This window comes from Dipodomys ordii, unplaced genomic scaffold (genome assembly GCF_000151885.1).
Source record: "Dipodomys ordii isolate 6190 unplaced genomic scaffold, Dord_2.0 Scaffold88, whole genome shotgun sequence".
Classification (NCBI taxonomy): domain Eukaryota; kingdom Metazoa; phylum Chordata; class Mammalia; order Rodentia; family Heteromyidae; genus Dipodomys; species Dipodomys ordii.
In genome coordinates this window covers 6,197,420-6,207,284 of record NW_012267304.1, presented here as the reverse complement: position 1 = coordinate 6,207,284, position 9,865 = coordinate 6,197,420, and positions in this window count along the sequence as shown.

Sequence of the window (9,865 nt, the reverse complement as noted above, 5' to 3'; positions counted from 1 at the left end):
GATTTTCGACATTTTCCTTTGTTTGAAGACCCAGCTCAGTGTTGGACTTCTCTAACGGTGGAATTGGAGCACTGACTGGCTCAGAGGGGTGAGATACACTTGTTCCATTGACATGTAGTTGCAATTTGATGGATATTGACAAAAATGTTTTTCTATTGTTAGGTTACCATTTCCTATTTCTCTGACTTATGGGGAAAGTTTTATTTGGGACATTATTTGCTAGGCACTGGAAGTTCCAGGTTGGAGGCTTCTACAATACCTTATCTGAAACACACTGGAATGAAACACAAAGCTCAGAGAATCCAAGGCTATTTTATTCTTCAGACACTGAGGTACTTTGATTGCTTTCTTCCAACCTTTCAGTCTTCCTGTGTTTGCTTATTGTTTTATGCCTTGGAATTTCATCATTTATTTTTGTCGGTTGTGGGACTTGAACTTGGCCTGGGTGCTATCCTTGAGCTCTTTTTGTCATTTTGGGCCACAGCTCCACTTCCAGTTTTCTGATGGTTAACTGGAGATAAGAATCTCACAGACTTTTCTGCAGTCTGGCTTTGAACGGTGATCCTCGCATCTCAGTTTTCTGAGTAGCTAGGATTACAGGTGTGAGCCACAGATGGCCAGTGCCTTGGACTTTTTTTAGTTGTAAAAGGGTGGACAGGGGCTGGGAAGATGGCTCAGTGGTAGAGCGCTTGCCTTGCATGCCTGAGGCCCTGGGTTTGATTCCTCAGCACCACATAAGCAAAAAGAAAAAAGACGGAAGTGGCGCTGTGGCTCAAGTGGTAGAGCACTAGCCTTGAGCTGAAGAGCTGAGGGACAGCGCCCAGGCCCAGAGTTCAGGCCCCACGACCAGACCCAAAAAAAAATATAAAAGGGTGGACATAGATGGGGTAGGGGATAAGACTTCCTTACTAGAGCTAGAAGTCTGGGCCATTTGTTATTTTCATGTCAATTTCAGCTTTTTTAAAAAATCAGTTTTATTTGCCCAATATTGGGTATGAACTCAATCTTGCACTTGATTGGCTTGTTTGCTTTTCCAGTGCTTACCACTGGAGATACGCTTCCAGCATAACTTTTTGCTGATTATTTTGGAGACAGTTTTGTTAACTTTTAGTTTTAGGCTGCCTTCAAATCTTGATCCTCTGTATCTCAGTGTCATGAGTAGCTTAGATTATAGATATGAGGCATTAACACACAGTGTTATTTTTTTCTTTAAATATGCAACATAATGAGTTTCATTTTAACAAATAAATGTATAAAATATACTTTGATCATATTCACCCTGTTAACCCTCTTGTTTTACGCATGCTCCTGTTAGAGCCTTTGTTTCCCAAATAGTACCCCTTTTATTTTCAATGTTTGATTTTTTCATATAAATTCTGCATATGACAGAAAATGTGATATTTGGCCTTCCAAATGTGGCTTATTTTACTTAACATAATGACTTCTAGATCCATTTTCCTGCAAATGACAATTTTATCCTCCTTTATGGCTGAATACTACTCCATTCTGTACATATTCCACCTTTTCTTTACTCATTTGTCAGTTCATGAGCTACTAGGCTTTTCCTTATCTTGGCTATGATAAACAATGCTGCTATAAACATAACAGTACAGGGATTTCTATTGAATGCTGACTCAGTACTTTTGGGTATTATGCTCAAAAACTGAGCTATACATTTTAATCTTCTTTCAAGCATCCAGCCAAGCCAGTCATTCTACACATTTATAAGATTATTTCTTTGTTGCTTTGTATGCCCTTCTCCCACAGTATAACCCCTGCTTTCACTGTATTTGATGTCGGTATAATTTGTGGAGGGGAAGGGGAAAAACAAGTCGTTTAAATAGGGATACAGGTGGACCCATTGCAACAATGAGATGTACAAGTCGTTATGTCGAAAACGAACTTTACAACTTTGGTGGGGGGGGCATGGGGGAGGATGAGAAGGGATGGGAAGGGGAAACAAAGGAGGAGGCTACAATGCTTGATAAGAAATGTACTCATTATCTTGCCCATGTAATTGTAACACCTCTGTACAGTATTTTCACAATAAAAAATAAAAATTAAAAAAAATATTCACAGTGGTTTTAGACATGATTCTATTTGATTCTCACACCAATCCAAAGAGAAAAGTACTATTTTTGTCTCCATTTTACAGCAGATGAAGCTGATACATCAGAGGTAAATTTAGTAGCTCACGAATGGCAATGTAGACCTTGACCCCAAAATTTAGTTTAGTGCTCTGTGTATGAACGTCAACCTGATCTGCTATTCACCTGCCTCTCTTTTGCAGTAGTCACAAGCGTTCTCCAGTCTGTTTTCTGCCTCTGGGCTCCACATCTCCTGCTAAATATCTGGTCTATGTAGAAGCAGTCCAGTCCCTCAGTCAGTGCGGGTTTTTGAAGTGTCCAGCACTGGCACTACATAATCAGTAAGTCCCAGAAGGCCAATTGTGCCTAGTAATCTCAGCCAATCCAGACAGGAAGAGAAAGGGTGGGAAGGAGTTGATGGTTTGTGTTCTCTAGATGGTGCAGCTGTGGGGATTTAACATAAATGTTAACTGGAGTCAGGACCTGTGAATCACATAGGATTCTGACTCTGTGCATAGGGGAGCCCCATGCTTGGTTAAATATTCTGTACTTGTTGTCTTTGAAAATCCTGGTACATTTTGAGCAAGATGCCCCATGCTTTCATTTTTCTCTGTGTAAATTATATAGCCAGTCGTAGCTGGGTCCTGTTGTAACTCTTGGAATAGAGTTTATTCTCTGAGCAAAGAGCAGAGGAACATGCAAAGTTATAGCCTTGAATGAAAGGCCCCCAAGCGTGAAATCGGCTCCTTCAAATTTCACACCACACTCTCATTCCCTTGCACTCAGTCAGGCTTAGTGACCTGTGCTGCTCCCTGGGGAAAGGTTTCCCTGAACCAAGTCCTACCACCTTGTCTCCACATCTTGGCTGGACTATGTCACCTACTAGACCATTCTAATTTCATCTTTTGTAAGATGAATTAGAAAAAGAATAGAAGGTGGCATTGAGTTGACATTAACTCTATGGGTAAAATAAAGACAGGGATGGGCTAGAAACAAAGACAATTATAAAATGTTTCCAACAAAGGGGAATACTGTCTCTTTCAATCCTACTAAATTTTATTCATCTGGCTTCTACTAATTTGGAATTTTAAAAAAAGGTCTAAAGGGGAGTACAGCTCAATATAAAATCTTGAAAGGCAAGGGTTGCTAAAGTAATTAAGCCTCCTTCATGTTGGGAGAGGTGGGGGTGAGGAGGGGAGAGATCATTTGGCTTAATTAGAAATTTTGAAAGAGATGTCTGTCAGAGAAAACACATTTGACTTACAAATCAACATTCACAATACATATTGTATTTTTTCCATAAAATACACTTTATTTGACTGTGGAAACTATTGATTTTACATTAAACCTTCACAGATGCCATGTCAAGGAACAGTATATTCTAAAAGTGGGCCTACTAAGAAACAGATTAGGAAACCTGCTACTGATACTACCTGCACATTTAAGTTGTAAGAATAATGCATTCTATTTTATTTATTTGAATATATTATGGAGGGTGATACTGGGATTTGAGCCCAGGGTCTTCCTCTTGGTAGGTAGGTAGCATGTTACCAAGCTAGCCCTTAGCCTTTTCTTTTCTTTCATTTGCTTCTTTTTTCCAATCTTTCTTTTTTGCTTTACCTATTTTTTGGCAGAACTAAGGTTTGAACTCAGAGACCTTATATTTACTGGCTAACACTACCATTTGAAACCATCCTTGTGTTATCTTTTATAACAAAAATGTAAAGGTAGTTTCATATTCACATGTATTTGTAAGGTATAGTGTAAAGATCCTGTTTACCATTTTCTCAAATTTCCCAATGATAATACTTTTGACATCATCTCAAGATCTTTCATCATGTTGCCTTTACAAATCACAAACACCTCACTATTGTGATGCCCACTCTTAATCTTTGGTAAACATTAAAGCATTTCTAAAGCAAAGATGTCTGGGCTATTTCCAATTTGAAAGTATTAAAAGTATTACTTCCTTTTTGAACATGCATTTATAGTCACTTAAATGCTTAACAAAGGAAGATTTATTTTTTCAAAAAGTGATTAAATTCCCTATTTGTCAATGGCTATTTTCAGTTCAGAGGCAATATGGTCCAGGGAAAGCAGTGGGCTCTAGAGTTGCAAGAATTGTTCTCTAGAAGCAGTGCTACACTATTTCATCCTTGTGTAGCCTACTGGTCCTGGGGTTTGAACTCATGCTCTGGGTTCTGTCCCTGAGCTTTTATGCTCAAGGCTAGGTCTCTACTGCTTGAGCCAAAGCTCCACTTCCAGCTTTTTGGTGATTAATTTGAGATGAGTCTCATGGACTTGCTTGCCTGGGTTGACTTCAAACTACTATCCTCAGATCTCAGCCTCCTGAGTAGCAAAGATTACAAGTATGACCCACTAGATCCTGGATGAATTATAGTGTTTTTTTTAATCTTGATTATTTTTTTCTTTTTTTTCTCTCTTTTTTTATTGTAAAAATACTGTACAGATGGGTTACAATTACATGGGCAAGATAATGAGTACATTTCTTATCAAGCATTGTAGCCTCCTCCTTTGTTTCCCCTTCCCATCCCTTCCCATCCTCCCCCCGCCCCCCCCACCCAATAGAACTACAAAATTTTAAGTCGTCTTTTGTCCATCACCCACTTGTCCCAACATGGAAGAGGATTAATTAGTTTAGCAATTCTTTCCTTTCAAGATCCTCTTATAACAAGCTCTTTTAGTCCAGTTTTTCAAGAATCCCAAATTAGTGGAGTTGAAGAAAAGCCCCTTCCCCCATGTTGGAAATATTTCATAATTCTCTTTATTTCTAGCCTCTCTCAGTCTTTATTTCACCCTCAGGCTTAATGTCAACTCAAGGCTTCCTCCTCTCATTTTTTTCTAATTCTATAAGCTTTCCCAGCATTCAAGAGCTGTACATGGATGTGTAACTCTTACAAAGAGATACTATCATTTCCATCTCCCTAGACCTCCAAGTTTCCCAAAGTTTGAAATAGCAGAGATGAGTCTATTTCTACTTCATTCTCTATGCATGTGGTGTGTGTATGTGTATATAGAAAACAGAAAGAATCCTCTCCCAAAGTCATATTAACTTGGTTCCTGGTCCTATGTTTCACACTGTGGGAAGCAGAAAAGCCAGAACTTCTATTTTCCAGGGTTTGCAGTGTGAGGAAGTGGAATCATATTTTTGAAACACTGGAGAATAATTAGTTATGACCATGTGTGATATGGTACTGTTTCAAAGGGAGGTGTTTATTCCAAGATTGGATTAGTAGAGGATGAAGAAAGCTTTTTAGAGTGAATAAGACCGTAGAATCAAAGAACAAGCAAAGTCTGAGTGGGTGAAAACGTAAGAAAGAACAGCCACAGTGCGGGCTTGCGTGAAAACATTGTGGTAGGGTTCAATTATGCCAGGTATCCAATACACACTCTTTGGCTTCGCTCTTAGGCTTTGCATTGCAATTTTTTCTCCATCCAGTATTGTATAATACTTCCTGACCTGTGTGTTCTGAATCACCCTAAGTCTCCTCTTCCTACCTTCTCTTCTTTATATGGCTTTGGCCACTTTAACCTGTATCCAACGCTCAACTTTTCAGGGCTGTTTCTCAACTACAATTCATGCCTAAGACTTAGATGCCATTTCCATCTAAAGGGTCACAGTTATGCAACATTTCTCAGCTCTCAGATCCCTACTACAGCACTAACCTAATATGTGGTTGTATTCCTGGAAATTTTGTCTGGCCCTCAGAAATGGAACAGAGAGGCAAGCTAGTTCAATGCCAAATTGGTCTGGGCAGAAACCAATCCATTAGCTGAGAAAAAATCTTGACCAAGTAGAACAGTGTGGGTTTGATAGAGGAGACATTATCAACCACTGTGGCTCTCTATTTAAATTACTATGGGCAGAGGTTTTTCCATTGAGAAATTAGAATCCTTTTGAATGCAAGACAAATTAATTTCTTCCTCTGATTAAAGGAAGTTCTGCTGATGGCCCAGTGAGGCATAGTTTTGTGTTAACCAGGCCAACAGGGAGGATATCCAATTTACCCCCCTATCAAAGTCTTGGTTGCACTCTACCCCACACTGGGGCCAAGGGTATTTGGCTTGGACACAGCAGTCCATTCTCTTCGTGGCTTCTGTTCACACTTTGGGGGTTGTAAACTCAAAAAAGGGGGGATGGTATCTAGCCGACCCAAACCAAATGGCAATATCCTTCACTGATGAGCTATACTACATTAATGTACCTAGACTTCATACTACATTTGTGTACATAGGCTCCACTGACATATCATGGGAGTAACTTTTATTTCTTCGATGGGAGAAATTAGTTTTATCATGTAGGCATGAAAAAATGCCACATCAGAGGAAGTGATTTGGCTGGACATAGGAAACAAAGGGGACAGAATGCAAGACTGAGATAGAATTAATACTAGTAAATGGTACCTTAGAGAGAGCAACCAATGACTGGCTTGACAAATCCTGGGAGATAAGGGGTGTCATTGATCAAGATGCATTGTATTTACAAATGGACATGTTGAAGCCTCTTTGTACAACTACTCAAAGCTAATTAAAAAAGGGTACGACCCCTAGCACATATCATCTGTTCATCCTATTGGAATCCTGTTTATTCTTCAAGATTTCACTTTAAAAAAAAAAAACCCTGCCCTTATTGCTCTTACCAGAACAGTTGTCTCCTACATTGGAACTGATAGCACAGTACCCATGGTACTTATTTGGTACGTGAAAACTACATAGAATTTTATAGTTAAAAGACAGACTTCAAAGTCAGAAAAGGCAGTATTTAAATACCAGCTCTGTCAATTTACTAGGTGTGTGACAATGGGCAAGTTACTTAACCTTTCCATCAGGAGCATGATCTTTGAACTGGAAAGTGAATTAAAGCCCAAAGTAGATGAGGAGATAAGCGAATACTTAGCTCCCTTCAATGAGTTCAAGTTGCCCACACAAATTACATCAGAGGCTACTGAGAGAATGTGCAGTTGGAATCCCAGCACCGGTCTTGGAGACCTTTAAGAAATTATGGAAAAGGGAAGAGATGGGAGGTGCAGTGAGGCAGATAAATGTCCAGATTTTATTAAGGGTAGGTGGTGGTATTGAGGGATTCAAAATATAAATCTTTTCTATCTTTCTTTCTCTCTTTCTTTCCCTCTTTCTCTCTTTCTTTCTTTCCTCCTTTCTTTCTTTCTTTCTTTCTTTCTTTCTTTCTTTCTTTCTTTCTTTCTTTCTTTCTTTATTTCTTTATTTCTTTATTTCTTTCTTGTTGTTCATCTTGCTTGAACTCTGGGCCTGGGCGCTGTCCCTCAGCTCTTCAGCTCAGGGCTAGTGCTCTACCACTTGAGCCACAGTGCCACTTCTGGCTTTTTCTGTTTATATTGTGCTGAGGAATTGCTCTCAGGGCCTCATGCATGTGAGACAAGCACTCTACCACTGAGCCACCTTCCCAACCCCTCAAAATATAAATCTTATAAATGAGTGAGCATGACATTGATCCTTGGAAAATATATAGAATGCACTATTAAGCAGGTCATTTGTAAAACATTGGAAAAGGAACGGAAATCACTACGGATAAGCATGAGCTCACTAAAAGCAAGTCATGCCTTACTAAGCTCATTTCCTTTGTGAATGGATAGCTAGAAGGGGAGATGACAAGAATACTGATCCATAATGTGTCTGTATTTCAGCAAAGCATTTGAAAAAGTCTTATATATCCTTATAGAGAAGATGGAAAATTAGGAGTTGGGTGGTAGCAAGATTTACATGGATTGCTTCAATTTGGAACAACACAATTAAAAGTGACTGGTAATAAAGGCGAGACTCTAAGGTTACATTGAAATGTTATCTCTGGACCCTATCTCATTCAGTGCACTTATACTCTTGCTGATCAAATACACAGATTAAAAACTTAGTGATACAGAGCATGCATTCTCAGTGAGGGTGAGATTGCCCCCAAGGGGGCAAATTTTTTTTGAGGAATAAAAAAGTCTTTATTTTTTAATATATAGAATGTAGATGTACATGCAGTATGCAAATCTATTTACAATATTGAATATCTAGGAAACATAAGAACATGTTTTTAAAATAACTGTACAATTGTGCAATAGTGAAAACAAAGTTTGAGAAAGGGAGTAGATTGAAACAAACAAGACATTGGCTTTTAAGAATGAATACAAGCATAGCATATAGGTTAAATTAAATCAATTGTACAAATATAGGATCAGGCATACAATAGTAGTTTCGTGCAAGAAACCACAGAGGGTTTTAATTAAGCTCCAAGCTACCCACTGAGTAGGTTTCTGCTTAAACCATAACCAGAGTGGCAAAAGATCTGGAAATGATATCCTATGAAGCATAGTTTAAAAGACCTGAGGATGTTTATCCCAGAAGATGGAGGATTTGGGGGTGTGTGACATACATTCTAAAGGTCTGCCATGTGATTGGGAAATTAGAAATTGTGTGAAGTTAATTTTTCCTGAGTCTAACAAAGAGAATTTAACAATTAGGAACTGCCCAAATAGGTATAAACTGCTTTACATGGAGGGGATTGTGTTGCAGATTAACAGCATGCATTTTTCCAGTGAGTAGTAGAGTTGATGGGGTCTCTACATTTCCTTCGAATTCTCACATTCTATGATTTCTCACATATTGGAAATATAGAGACTGGAGAGATGGTTGAAGATGAGCCCAGACAAAACATCCTCCCTTGATTTTAAAACCAAAATCCTGCATAGGAATCTTTTATTCTTGAGCCAAATTTTGTGGTAATATTTAAAGTCCCAATTCTCTTATGCTCTGGGCTTTTTGTATTGCCTCCTAAATGCTAGCTTGATTTCCAACTTGGCATAGAAGGCACAAAAGGAGATGTAAAGAAATGTCAACGGGGAGTTCTCAGAGACTATGTTATAGAAAAGCTAAGATCTGCTTCATGAAATATTGGTATGGGGCCAGTGGGTGGGAACAGCATACTTCTGTTGTTCCTACTTAGATTCTCTCTGTCTCTCTCTCTCTCTTTCCCCCTCTCTTTCTCTGTCTCCCTCTCTCCCTTTCTCCCTCCCTCTTTTCCTTCCCTAACCAGGAGGGTTGGTGCAGAGGTAGTGGCAGGGGTACTAATTTCAGATTCAAAAGCAAACTTCCCCTTAAATAGGAGAGCTGGTACATAAGATGGGAGCCTTCACACTTGAATTTAATGAAAAAATAATCCCACACATGCCTGGAATCATGTCCCAATGAATGTATCCAGAAAAAGGGAACAGGATTTTGACTATGACTGGAAGGAAGCATAGTTTTTACCCCGGTCTGAACACCTCACTGAAGCTTCAAACTCTCAGAACAACCAAGAACAATAGTTCTTTGCTTTTCCCCTCACACTCCTCGCCAGAATCTCCATTGCAACTGTTGCTGGAAATTAACTGTCTTAACTCCATTCACTTCTCTTTTTTATGCCCTTTATCAAAAATGCTACTTGCTCTTTCACAAAGTAACCTTTTCTTCCCCGCATTCCACAGGTGAGCTTTGGTTCCCACTCATTTTTAAATCCTCATCCCTACTGTACATGTGTGTATTTGGGGCATGTCCACAGGCCAGCTCACTTTGCCAACCATTCCGACATTTTTCTCCCCACATCCTCTCTCCTGTAATACCCAAGTCTGCAGGATTAACCTTGGGACCGAAAGTCTGAAACCCATTAGACCCCCGCGCCCCTCCCTGAAAGTCCGATTTCTCTTTGGAACAGAAGGGGCTTTCAAACGTGGATTTCTGAGTTTTCCAGTTTGCTGGTG